Source organism: Hemitrygon akajei, chromosome 1 (assembly GCF_048418815.1).
Source record: "Hemitrygon akajei chromosome 1, sHemAka1.3, whole genome shotgun sequence".
Lineage (NCBI taxonomy): Eukaryota > Metazoa > Chordata > Chondrichthyes > Myliobatiformes > Dasyatidae > Hemitrygon > Hemitrygon akajei.
The window spans coordinates 199,868,992-199,882,765 of NC_133124.1; the positions used below are offsets into that span (position 1 = coordinate 199,868,992).

The 13,774-nt window shown below is 40.7% G+C and overlaps 1 protein-coding gene across 5 annotated transcripts in view; it reads right to left on the minus strand.

Annotated features, from left to right (window-relative positions):
* The window catches only part of LOC140734441 (phosphatidylethanolamine-binding protein 4), a 417,588-nt gene that overhangs the window by 380,571 nt on the left and 23,243 nt on the right, over positions 1-13,774 (minus strand). The window lies entirely within an intron of this gene.

A 13,774-nucleotide genomic window follows, 5' to 3' on the forward strand; every position in this document is an offset into this window, starting at 1 on the left:
TGCATAGTAGTAGCGAAAAGCGTACACAGCCTGGATGGTGTGAGTCCTTGATAATGGATGCTGCTTTCTTGTGGCAGTGCTCCGTATAAGTGTGCTCAATGGTGGGGAAGGCTTTGCCTTCGATGGACTGGGCAACATCAACCATTTTCTGTAAACTTTTCTGTTCTTAAGCTTTGCAGTTTTCATGATGCAACCAGGTATGATACTCCCCTCTGCCCAACTATTGAAGTTTGTCAAAGTTTTAGGTGACATCCCGAATCTATACAAACTTCTAAGAAAGTAGAGCCGCTGTTGTGTCTTCTTTGTGATAGCTCTTATAGTACATGCTGGTCCTGAGACAGATCCTCTGATATGATAACATTAAAGAACTTGAAGCTACTGACCCACTCCTCCTCCAATCACCTAACGAGGACAAACTCATGGATCCCCAGTTTTTTATTCCTGTAGTTGATCATCAACTCTTTGATTTTGTTGAAGTTGTGTGACAGACTATTGCTGTGGCACCATTCAACCAGATTTTCAATCTCTCTCCTATATGCCAATTCATCACTACCTTTGATTTGGCCAACAGTGTTGTCATCAGTGATACTGGATCCGTGATTCTATCCTCTAATGCAGAAATAGTCCCAAATTTCATAAAGGTACCTTCCTTGCACTTCTACGAACATACATTTGAGTGATTGTATTACCTGTCTGAAAGGAATATTTTGCCAAAATCTGAAAAGAAAATTGATCAGTTCAACAGGAAGTTAATGCAAGGGCCAAATAGATTTTTGAAATGTGTGCAAACATTCTATGGAGAGAATCTACAGTATGTTTTCATATAAACTTAAAGTGTGTTTGAAAACTCAGTAAATGAAATACTTATCGATTTGACCTAAAAAGTAATCTGTTTTCCTGACTGCCACCAACACTAGCAATAAAAAAACTCACGTAACACAGTTTTGTAGATAATATGGCCATATATCACAGGCAGTTACAATAGCATTCAAGTGATCTATCATTTGATACAGCAACTGCTTTGGTGCAAATTTTACAAATTTACTTTAACTGTAATTTGTCTATTTTCTTTTACCAATGTTCTTTTTTTTCGTTTAGCTGAGCAATATTCATAAATCAAGCAAAGAAACTGACCACAAACACAGCAGCTGTCAACCTTACCACTAGCAAGGAATGGAATTCCATCTGTTAGAAACTCTTAACCTGATTGTTTAAATGAGAACAATCATGCATTGAACTTTGATATCTACTAAAGCAGTTTTATAGTGAATTAGCATCAACTGGTGTGTAGAAGCCAATACTTAAATCACTGCCAATTCATCATAACCTTTTACAAAGTGGATCTGGGAATGGGTGTCATGATATTAAAGGAAAAGACACACTTCAATGCTACAGTACATATATTTATGAAGGTTCATTTTAAATATACTGTAGATCACATTAAATTGGAAACAATAAAAGTTTTAAAATATGACACCTTTATTGCACTTATAAAACTTTTGATTATTTGTCATGTAAGTTGCAATACCCTCTTCTGATGTCTCTCACCGTTTTGCAAAAGGTAAGTAGTTGTCGTGGTGCATTTGTAGCTGAGACAAGAAGTTACCAAAAAGACAAGTGGCAGAAACACCAGTTTTTTTTAAAAAGCAAGGCAGGGTGTGAATTTGTCAGTTAGCTGCTACAAAAATATGTGAGCACTCAGCTACAAAGGAAGCACATATATACAAAATTTATAGCAACAGATGAAGTGACATCAGAAAAAAGCAAGCAATGTGGGCAATGTTTCAATGAGTGGGAGTGGCAAAGATTCCAAATACTAATAAATGAAAAGAACAGTATTATGAAAGGTCTGAAACACAACAGACAGAAAAGAGTGGAGAGAGAAAACAAAAGCATTTTACATATACCGTAAATATTAGAATGAGAAAGGCTTCTCACTCAATGAATTCATTTCGTCTCATCTTTTAGTTCAGTGCCTGGAGCTTCATTGATGAATTATTGCTCAAAACCAGACACTATCTAATTCCTGTCTAATCAGGAAAGGAGGAAAAAGAAAGCAAACAATGTGAACAGATCAAAATTAGAAAAAGAACACAACACTGATAGTAGCATGGAATGAGACAAAGCACAAGAAAAAGAGAAAGAAGTTGAGGTCTACCAAGTAATAGTAAATCTATAGGGTAATGATCTGAGATTTATCTTCAAATGCAACCCTTGCCGACATTCTTGCTATCTATTATCATTCAATATGCTATTATCTTGACATGCCCACACAAAGCAAAAGGGAGTTATAGGGTTAAATGTCCATGATGAAGGCTTATATAGAAGAACCTTAGTTACAAGCTACATTCCAGGCATATGGATGATCTTGTAATATGATTTGCAATCTCTGTGAACTTCAATCTATTCTATTTTCATCCACAAAACAACCACCATTTAAACTTCATACCCTTCTTAATATTGAAGATCTCTCCCTCATTAAGTGCATTCCTCCTTTTCAGTACTGTTTCTGTTACAGCTTCCTATATCTGGATTTCAAAGTTATTCACTTCTACCCCTTTCTCAATAACCCTATTTTGGAGCAAAGCTTTCTAGTGCCTCTTCAGCAAGTCACAAAGCTTACTATTTAGAGATACAGTGTGGAATAGTCCCTTCGGCCCTTCGAGCCATGCCACCCAGCAACCCCCGACAAGTCAATTTACAATGATCAATTAACCAACCAGTACATTTTTGGACTATGGGAGGAAACCAGAGCACCTGGGTGAAACCCACACATTCCACAGGGAGGATACACAGGCTCTTTACAGAGGACACTGGGATTGAACTCCAAACTCCAATGCTCTGAGCTGTAATGGCGTTGTGCTAACATCTACACTACCGTAGCGCCCAATTACTTCCACACACTGTCTGGATCACAGCTACAGGATCATATACAAACCAGCTCCAGAGCGACAACAACAATGCTCCCAGCAAAAATTACTCTCAACTGCAGAAGTATCTACGACTAACAAATCCTCAGCTGCTGAGGAAGCAAATGCAAGAGCAGTGGGGAGAAATAAACAAAAAGAACATAAGAAATAGGAGCAGGAGTAGGACATCCGGCCCATCGAGCCTACCCCGCCATTCAATAAGATCATGGCTGATCTGTTTGTAAACTCAGTTCCATCTACCTACCTTTTCCCCGTAACCCTTAATTCCCTTACTATGTAAAAACCGATCTAACTGTATCTTAAATATATTTAGTGAAAAAGCCTCAACTGCTTCCCTGGGCAGAGAATTCCACAGATTCACCACTCTCTGGGAAAAACATTTTCTCCTCATCTCCATCGTAAATCTTCTCCCCTGAATCTTGAGGCAATGTCCCCTAGTTCCAGTCTCACCTATCAATGGATACAACTTTCTTACATCTATCTTATCTATCCCTTTCAAAATTTTCTATGTTTCTATAAGATCCCCCCTCATTCTTCTAGTGCAGTTATAGCTAAGATCAATCATGTACTGCTGTGATATCTAAATTTGGATAATTTTGTATTTATTTATTACAGATTAAAATGGAAAGCCATCAAAAATTAAAACATTGGTGCAGTTACTTCTATCTGCAGATTCATTCATCTGAGCATTTACTACCATACTTCTAATTGACATCAAAATTTCAGCTAGCAATCTTCCAGAGCAAGAGAGGAGAACAAGGAAACAACTGAGCGCTAAACATCACCACATTAAGTGCCACTGCACTGAAAATATACCTTATTCCATCTGGTCTTGTCACAACAACAACTTTATACTCAAAATCAGGAAGATCAAGGGACTGACTGTAGACCAGGAAGGGGCAATCAGAGAACACTTGTGCAGGAAGGCACAGAGTCGAATGTACTTCCTTAGAAGGTTGGCGTCATTCAATGTTTGTAGTGAGATGCTGAAGATGTTCTATAGGTCAGTTGTGGAGAGCGCCCTCTTCTTTGTGGTGGCGTGTTGGGGAGGCAGCATTAAGAAGAGGGATGCCTCACGTCTTAATAAGCTGGTAAGGAAGGCGGGCTCTGTCGTGGGCACAGAACTGGAGAGTATGACATCGGTAGCAGAGCGAAGGGCGCTGAGTAGGCTACGGTCAATCATGGAAAACCCTGAACATCCACTGCATAGCACCATCCAGAGACAGAGAAGCAGCTTCAGTGGCAGGTTGCTATCGATGCAATGCTCCTCAGACAGGATGAAGAGATCATTACTCCCCAATGCCATTCGGCTTTACAATTCAACCTCCAGGGGAAAGATATGTTAAAGTGCCGGGGTTATGACTGAGCTTAAGTTACCATTCAATGTATTTTAGTAAACTATTTAAGAACTTTTTAAAAGCTATTTATTAATGCTTTTTTTGAGAGGGTGATTTTAGATGCATATCATATTTATACTGAGTTAAGTATTGTATGTAATTAGTTTTTGATACAATAAGTGTATGGGACATTGGAAAAATGTTGAATTTCCCCATGGGGATGAATAAAGTATCTATCTATCTATCTATCAATTCTCATCGAGGGGTCAGTAGTGGAAAGGGTGAGCAGTTTCAAGTTACTGAGCAACAATATCTTAGAAGATCTATCCTGGGACAACCAGATTAATGCAACTATGATGAAGGCAGACCAGTGGCTATACTTCATTAGGAGTTTGAGGAGATTTGGCATGTCATCAAAGACTAGCAGATTTCTACAAATTTACCACGAAGACCATTCTGACTGGTTGCATCGCTGGCTGGTATAGAGGTGCCAATGAACAGGATGTAAGTGGCTTCAGAAGGATGTAGACTCAGCCAGCTCAATCACGGGTACAAGCCTACCTGTCATTCAGGATATCTTCACAAGATAATGACTCAAGAAAACAGCATCCATTATAAAGTACCCTCACCACTGGACATGTCTTCTTTTCAATACTACCAATAGTGAGGATGTACAGGAGCCTACAGACCCCACTCAACATTTTAGGTTCAGTTTCTTCCCCTCTGCCATCAGATTTCTGAATGGTCCATGAACATTCCCTCGCTGTTCTTATTTACTTATTTTAGTAACCTAGTAATTTCAAAGTTCAAAGTAAATTTATTATCGAAGTACATATATGTCACCATACACAACCCTCAGATTCATTTTTGTGCAGGCATACTCAACAAATTCATAATATAAATAAATAAATTAGCAATAAATATTGAGAACAGGAGATGAAAAGTCCTTAAAAGTGAGTCCATTGGTTGTGGGAACAGTTCAGTGATGGGGCAAGTGAATATGATTGAAGTTATCCCCTTTGGTTCCACAGCCTAATGGTTGAGGGGTAATAACTGTTCCTGAACCTGTTAGTGTGAGTCCTGAGGCTCCTGTACCTTCTTCCTGATGGCAGTAGTGAGAAAAGAGCATGACCTGGTCAGTGGGTCCCCTGATGGTGGATGCTGCTTTCCTGCGACAACACTGTTTAGATGTACTCAATAGTGGAAGGCTTCACCTGTGATGGATTGGGCTGTATCCACTATTCACTGTTGGATTTTCCATTCAAGTGCATTGGTGTTTCCATATCAGGCTGTGATACTGGCATTCAATATACTCTCCAACACACATCTATAGAAATTCATCAAAGTTTTAGATAGCATGCCAAATCTTTGCAAAATCCTAAGGAATTAGAGACACTGCCGTGCTTTCGTCGTAATTACACTTATATAACATAATGCCTGCACTATACTGCTGCCATGAAACAACAAATTTCATGACTACTGTTAGTGATAATAACATAAATTACCTACCCTAATCACCTCAAGAAGATGGTGGGGAGCTACCTTCCCTCACTGTAGTCCTTCTGATGGACGACACTATTCAGTAATGTGTTTCATGATTTAAGACACTGAAGGAATGGCAATATATTTCCAAGTTAGGATGGTGGTGACTTGGAGATTTTAAAAGTAGTGACATCAAAAAAATAGATAGTGGCAAGTAATTTCTATGCACTTATTGACTCTTTATAGAGGATGCATCAATGGAGAACAGAGTCTACCCCAACCAGAAGACCTCGATGAACTATTACATCCACAGTCTGTAGAGGGCCAGATCAGACCATTCAAGTCTGGTGACCAAGAATGTTACAAACGGTCCAGGTACGATCACCGGAAAGCCATCTCATGGGTGAAGTGACAATTTTGAACTAAACCTGAATCAATGAAGAGTGCTCGGCAGTTGTGGCAGGGCTTGAATACTATCACCTCTAACTACCGGGTAAGTTAAATCAAGCGACATAGACAACAACAGAGTTTCACTTCCAGATGTGCTCAATGCCTTCTAAACTTACTGTGACTGTCAAAACATGGAGGAACTATCACAAACTCCCACAGCCCTTGATGATGCTGTGATTTCCATCTCTGAGGCCAACGCGTGAGCAGCCTTTAGGAGGGTGAACCCACAAAAGGTATCCAACCTAGATGCAGTACCTGGCCACGTACTTAAAACCAATGCAGATTAATTAGCTGGGGTGTTCACTGAGATCATTAGCCTCTTGCTTTGGCAGTCTGAGGTACCCAATGGCTTCAAGCAGGCTTCAATTATACTGGTGCCTAAGAAGAACGTGGTAACGTACCTCAATGACTATCATCCAGTAGCACTTACATCCACTGTGATGAAGTATTTTGAGTGGCTGGTGAAGAAACAAAGATTCAAAATACATCTATTATCAAAGTATGTATAGAGTAAACAATCCTGAGATTTGCCTTCTCACAAACAGCCACGAAACAAAGAAATACTATGGAATTAGTTCAAAGAAAACATCAAAGCCTTCACAAAAAAAACAAATCATGCAAACAACAAAAAAAATCAAAAATCACATAGTATAAAACATCAATCCACAGAGTCATTGAAACAGTCTAGGAATGTTGTTCAGTTCAGTTCAATTTAGCGCTGAGTCATTCATTGAGTGCAGGCTGCAGAGCCAGTCCACCCCAATTAAAATTGCAATAAAAGTAGTAACCAGAAACACACATAACATGAACTGAAGAGTCATCTAATATGAGTACAGTCCACAAACCGTACCGATCCAACCTTGCCCAAGACCCAAGACTCCTGCACCTTCCTCCGGTAGCAGCAAGCAAGAAGGAGAAGGAGACTGGTCAAACACAGGCACTGAACACCCGTTCACCTTCCGCTCTCATCCTCGTTCATTTCAGTCTTCCTCGATGCCTTAATCAAAGAGTTGGTCAAGATTTAGAGCTGATCATGCGTTTGCACTTCGCCATTAGGCCACACACTCTGTTCCCAAGCTTGCTCTCAACCACGCCAAATTCCCTTGGAGTCAACAAAAGCACCAGGCCCAAAAACACATGATCAAAAAGTAAATAAAAACTTCAATCGCACTCAGATTAGTAGCAGAAGTTTATTTAAAAGAAGTAGTAGTTTTCGAGAACTGTCTGCAGGACGTTGCTATTCATCGTACTATAAAACATAACAATTCCTGCCTGAGAAGCGACTTGGATCTGCTTCGATTTACCTACTGAAGCAATAGGTCCACTCAACCCTGGAACATCTGGACAGCAAAGATGCATACATCAGGATGCTCGTTATCGACTACAGCTTGGCATTCAATTCCATCATTGCTTCAACATTAATCAATAAGCTTCAACACCTTGGCCTCAATACCTCTTTGTGCAATTAGATCATCGATTTCCTTACTTGCAGACGACAGTCAGCTCAGATTGGCAACATCTCCTCCATGATCTCCATCAGCACAGGTGCATCACAAGGTTGTGTGCTTGGCCCCCTCCTCTACTCGCTTTACACTTATCACTGTGGCTGAGCACAGCTTCAATGCCATATTTAAATTGGCTGACAACATGCAATGTTGAATCAGGTTCACAGGTCTAGCAAGTGAGACAGAAAATGCTGACTGTGGATAAGTACATTAATCATTTATTTGCAAACATTAAAAATTCAACCAAACATGTGCACTGCTTGCCTTAAACAAAGGGAGAGAAAACAAGGAACCTCCCATCATGTCCTCTATATACCCAGGATGTTTGAAACTGGACACCAGGCAGCTATCCAATGGGGAAAGCAGCTGCAGTTTCTAAACTAACTAATCACAATGGAAACTACTTACTTTCAACAATCAGACCACCCTCCACTCCCTCCCCCCACAGGACACACTACCCTTGAAAGGTGAGAATGTAATGATCCAACCTTCAGACTAGTATGACCCTCGTGAACTCCCTAAGTTAGACATAAAACACATGAGTACAATACCCAGTACTGTAAACCCAATAGTTACCTCCCAGTATACTACAGTAGTCCACCAGCCTTCCTGCACGTCAAAAGGCCACCAGCCCACCCCAGATGTAATAGCTAATGAGCTGGTCCCCCTAGATTTTATACACTGACTCTGAGATATGATCGATCAGGTGAGTGATGTTTCCCAACCCATCAGGAATGTAGGTGCAGCATTCTTGACCAATTACAGCACAAGTGCCGCCTTCCTTTGTGAGCAGAAGATTAAGATAACCAGTTCCCAGGACAGTCTGGCCACACCATGCCGAGAAAGGCTATAATTCAAAGCCTTCCTTCCTTTATAATAGCCCTCTTACAGACCAGGGCACTGGGGAGTCATACTGTACATACGGCACCACAGTATCGATCACACCACCCTGTGGGAATCACGGGTAAGCCTTAGAACTGCATATCCAGTAAGTGCCTCTTAGCATCCAACAAGTACCCACCTTCACAACAACAGATGGCATAGACAGAGCCATCCCAGGACACAGTTCCTGCACACATTTGCTATCCACCTTGCACCTTGTACCTGTTCCCAACATACCATCTACACCAACACTCTGGCAGGTGGGAAAATCACTTTAAGAGTCAGGACTTTCCAATTCAACAAATAGTATGTAGGGAAATACCAGCTCTTAAAGTATTTATACCATCAGGGCTATTAAGGTTCAAGTCTCTTAAGACTGTTCCTATACTCTGGGTCAAGGCTGGCTGGAATAGATACTCCCTCCCAGCTCCTACAACACAGAACCCAGATAATTTCCCCCAATAGTCTTTTCTTTGTTGTCAAAGGGATCGATATCAGTGGCAACACTTCCGTGATGTAGTAAGGAGTCCTCATACAAATCCAGCAGTCTGACCCATTGAACCAGTGTGCAAATTCAAACACCGTCCCCAGGAACGTATCACGGCACAAATCAGCATCCACCACTTTGCAGTTCTGTATTGCAGGGAAATACAAATGCACTTGCTCCTGATTAGTCACTGGATATGTAGAAACCACAAAGACAACAGAACTACTAGAATTGCTCCCCCAAATGCTCATTTCCCTCTGAAATGACTGACGGCTGGAGCTACTCCTTTTACTGGAAAGACCTTTGAAGTAACCACGTGTTCTGTCATTCCAGAAGTTAACTCAATATCCTCTGGTGGGCTACCACAATTGCAGTACAATTCTGTGATAAGAGCCCACTGGCATAGAACTTCAGTGCCCTCCTCTACTGTGCTCCACTCCGCTTGGGGTTTTAAATTCTACTCAGGAAGAGTGGGGTACCCAAGTTTAACTGCAACCGTTACCTGAACCCACAGTGATGCCTTACACTTAGGGAAATCAAGGAGCATTCTCGGAGTATTATTGATCACATGTTGGGACGATAGGCTCCCTAAAGCACGCATCTCTGTTAAATAGGATCACTCCTGTAACCCCCCCACCCTCATCCTATATCCTCAATAACCATGTGGCCAAAGACACCGCAGCATTTTGTCTGTATCTATCCACTAAACTCACTAATTCCCTAGCAGAGAATTGTCAAAGGGATCGATATCAGTGGCAACACTTTCGTGATGTAGTAAGGAGTCCTCATACAAATTCAGCAGTCTGACCCATTGAACCAGTGTGCAAATTCAAACACCATCCCCAGGAACGTATCACGGCAGAGAATGTTCTGAGCTCTGTTATCTCAAAAGTACCTATTGTACCATCCCCAACACAGTCCTGAGCCTCCTCCCCCTCCCAATCCTGAGAGTAAGAAGCCATGGGCCGATGCCCTCCACAGCAGGTGTTGAAACATGTAATCACTGGCCTGGTCCAAACTATTTTGGACATGCAAGAGAGTAATCATCTCAAGGTTTAAACCAAGGGGTCCACACTACCCTCTCTCCCTCATTTTCATCATCCAGCCAGACATCCTCATTCTCCAGCCCAACATTACAATCATCACCCTGCCTCATCATGGCTCAAACCTTAAAAAGGTCGGGCTGCCAACCAACTTGACATAGTGTCTCAGTGCTGTAGTTTCATTAGCTGAGAAGACGGCTCTATATTCATATCCACTAACTTTGTAGCCCTACCCTGAGCCATCAATAGTGATTCCCTCAGAATAATAGTGCTGACTGAGATCTTCCAATTCATTCCTAGGACTTGCTATCATTTTATAGTGATGCCTTACAATTGCTGCAAATGGCTAGAAAGCATCCTTACAGCTACCTTTTCTCCTGGGAAAACCCAATGAATTAAGTATGGAGACAATGTGGTGTCCCATTTTAGGAGGGAGACTGAAAATAACAACCTCTTACTCAATGTCAGCAAGACCAAGGAGCTTCAGGAGGAAGAAACCAGAGATCTATGAGCCAGTCCTCATTGGAGGATCAGAGGCGGAGAGGGTCAGCAACTTTAAATTCCTTGGTGTCATTATTTCAGTGGACCTGTCCTGGGCCAGCCGCAAGTGCAATTATGAAGAAAGCATGGCAGCACCTCTACTTCCTTAGGAGTTTGTGAAGATTTGGCATGATATCTAACACTTTGACAAACTTCCATAGATGTGTTATGGAAAGTATATTGACTGGCTGCATCACAACCTGGTATAGAAACACCAATGCCCTTGAACACAAAATCCTACAAAACGTGATGGATGTGGCCCAATCACAGGTAAAGCCCTCCCCATCAATGAGCCCATCTAGATAAAACACTGTCACAGGAAAGCAGCATCCATTATCAGGACCCCCACCATCCAGGGCATGCTCTCTTCTTGCTACTGCTGTCAGGAAGGTGGTAGAGCATCCTCAGGACTCACACCATCAGATTCAGTAACAGTTAATATCCCTCAGCCATTAGGCTCTTGAACCAAAGGGGATAACTTCACTCAACTTTACTTGCCCCATCGTTGGAGTGGTCTTTCATTGATTCTATAATAGCCTTATAGAGCATGCCCACAAGAAAATTAATCTGAGGATTGTATATGGTAACATATATGTACTTTGATTATAAATTTACTTTTGAATTTTTAACTTTGAATAAATGTCTCCTGTGTGGTGGATGGATGCCAACCTATCTAGGTTAATACATCCTGCAAAGCACTGATCTTCCCAAGTTGTCAAGGGTGGATACATCCAGGCAAATAGACAGTATACCATCACTTTCTTTTTTTGTGCCTTCTGAATGATACAAACAGTACAATACACAGCTTCTAGCTTGGAGATATGAGAGACTGCAGCTGAAGATGGTGTCAAGCTGCCTTGACCCACTAAGTTCTTCAAGCAGTTTATTATTTGATCTAACTTCTGACCTGCTCATGTAGCCTCATTATTGATGTGGCTGGTCTACTTTGGTTTGTTGGAAAGTGCCAAGCCATCTCATAAAATATTTTTACACATTCAACAATCTATGCACGTATATCAGTTCGAAAATACCCTCTGTTTCTTCATTTCTTTTGGAAATGTGTCGTTAAATAAATTAAATTTTTTCTGACAAAATTTATCATTTCACTTCCCTGCAACAAAATTCATCTGCCACTCATGTTCCCACTCCACACCAAAACCCTTTTTCATGATACTATTACCCTGCATCAAGCTTTTGCTCTCTGCAAATTTTGAAATTTTGCCTTGCACATCCAAACCCTAACCTGCAATACAAATAAACCCTGGCACTGACTCTTAAAGACCCACTGCCTATTATCCTCCAATCTGGTAAATAACCATCTGCCAATACTCTCTGTTTCTGTCCTTGAGAGACATTTTCGTATCAATACTACCACCAATGTCTTTATTTTATGGATTTCAGTTTTGCTAAACAGCTTATTTTATGGAACTTTGACAAAGGCCTATTGAAAATTCATTCAGACAAAACAAACTGAAGTCTTTTCCTTAACCTCTATCACATCATCAAAACATTCAATCAGATTTGCTTTTAAAAAGAACTCTAACTTTATTATCTAAAACTTCTCCAAATGTTGCAATTTTCTTGATTATTGTTTGCAGGAACTTCTTCCTGCAAGGTTAATGGAGATGCTCTCAGAATCAGAATCAGGTTTAATATCACTGGCATATGTCATGAAATTTGTTGTTCTGGCAGCAGTACTTTGCAATACCTAATGATAAAAACTATAAATTACAATAAGGGTAAATAAAAATAAATTAAGGGGTGCAAAAAGACAGAGATAGAAATACTGAGGAAGTGTTCATGGGTTTATTATCCATTCAGAAATCTGATGGCAGAGGAGAAGAAACTGTTTCTGAAATGTTGAGTGTGTGTCTTCAGGCTCCTGTACCTGTTCCTTGACGGTAGCAATGAGAAGAGGACATGTCCTGGGTGATGGTGGTCCTTAATGATGAATGCTGCCTTTTTGAGGCATCGCCTTTTGAAGGTACCCTGGATGCTGGGTATCAGAGATGGCTGAGTTTACAGTTTTCTGCAGCTTTTTCCAATCTTGTGCAGTGGCCCCTCCAAACCAGACAGTGAAACCAGTTAGAATGCTCACCACGATACATCTGTAGAAATCTGCGAGTTTCTTTGGAGGCATACCAATTCACCTCAAACTCCTAATGAAACATTGATACTGTTGTGCCTTCTTTGTGACTGCATCAATATGTTGCTCCCAGGATAGACCCTCAGAGACAAATTAGAATGTGCTCTGTCACTTACAGGCACTTTCTAAAATGTCCTTTTGAATAATGATAACATATTTGCCCCTCTAAAACTGTTGGTACCATAAATGACTCAGGTGTATACTAAGTAGATGGGCCTCACACCCATCAACTCTTCTTCTCTATTTTCCTATCTTTTTAAAACGTTGCATACCCTGTGCAACTCACACCTTTGCAAGAGCCATTATCAAGTTTATTATTGCTTAACTATACACAAACTATATACATGTATATAACCATATAATGCATATAGAAATGAGACGTTTCTCCGAACCAGGGCATAAAGCACAGTAGTACACATAACACACAATAACTTATGAGGGCAAGGATAAAATCTACAGATGAATCACATTTAAAGAACAAACTAAAGTGCATTAATATTAAATATTGTACTGTTACAGATTAACCAAAGACACTTCAAATATGATGAGGCAGAGAGTTCAAAAGCCTAATGATTTGGGGGAAGAAATAGTTTCTCATTCTTGTTTGTATACATTGTAGTCTCCTGCACGATGGTAGAAAGTCAAAGAGGATGCTGAATGGATGGGTGGGATCCTTAATAATATTAAGGGCCCTGCATATGCAGCATTTCTGATAAATGTCCCCGATGGATAGCAGGGAGACCCCTATGATTCTCTTAGCTGTTTTCACAGTCCTTTGTAGGGACTTCTGGTCAACTGCTCCTATACCAGATGGAGATACAATTTGTCAGGTTGCTCTTAATGGTGCTCCTGTAAAATGCTGTTAAGATAGGTGGGAGAAGCCTTGCTTGCCTCAATCTTTTTTGGAAATGGAGCTCATCCAAATTAAGCTTATTTATTGCCATTTGTACATTAATTTGTCCAAGTTGTTAT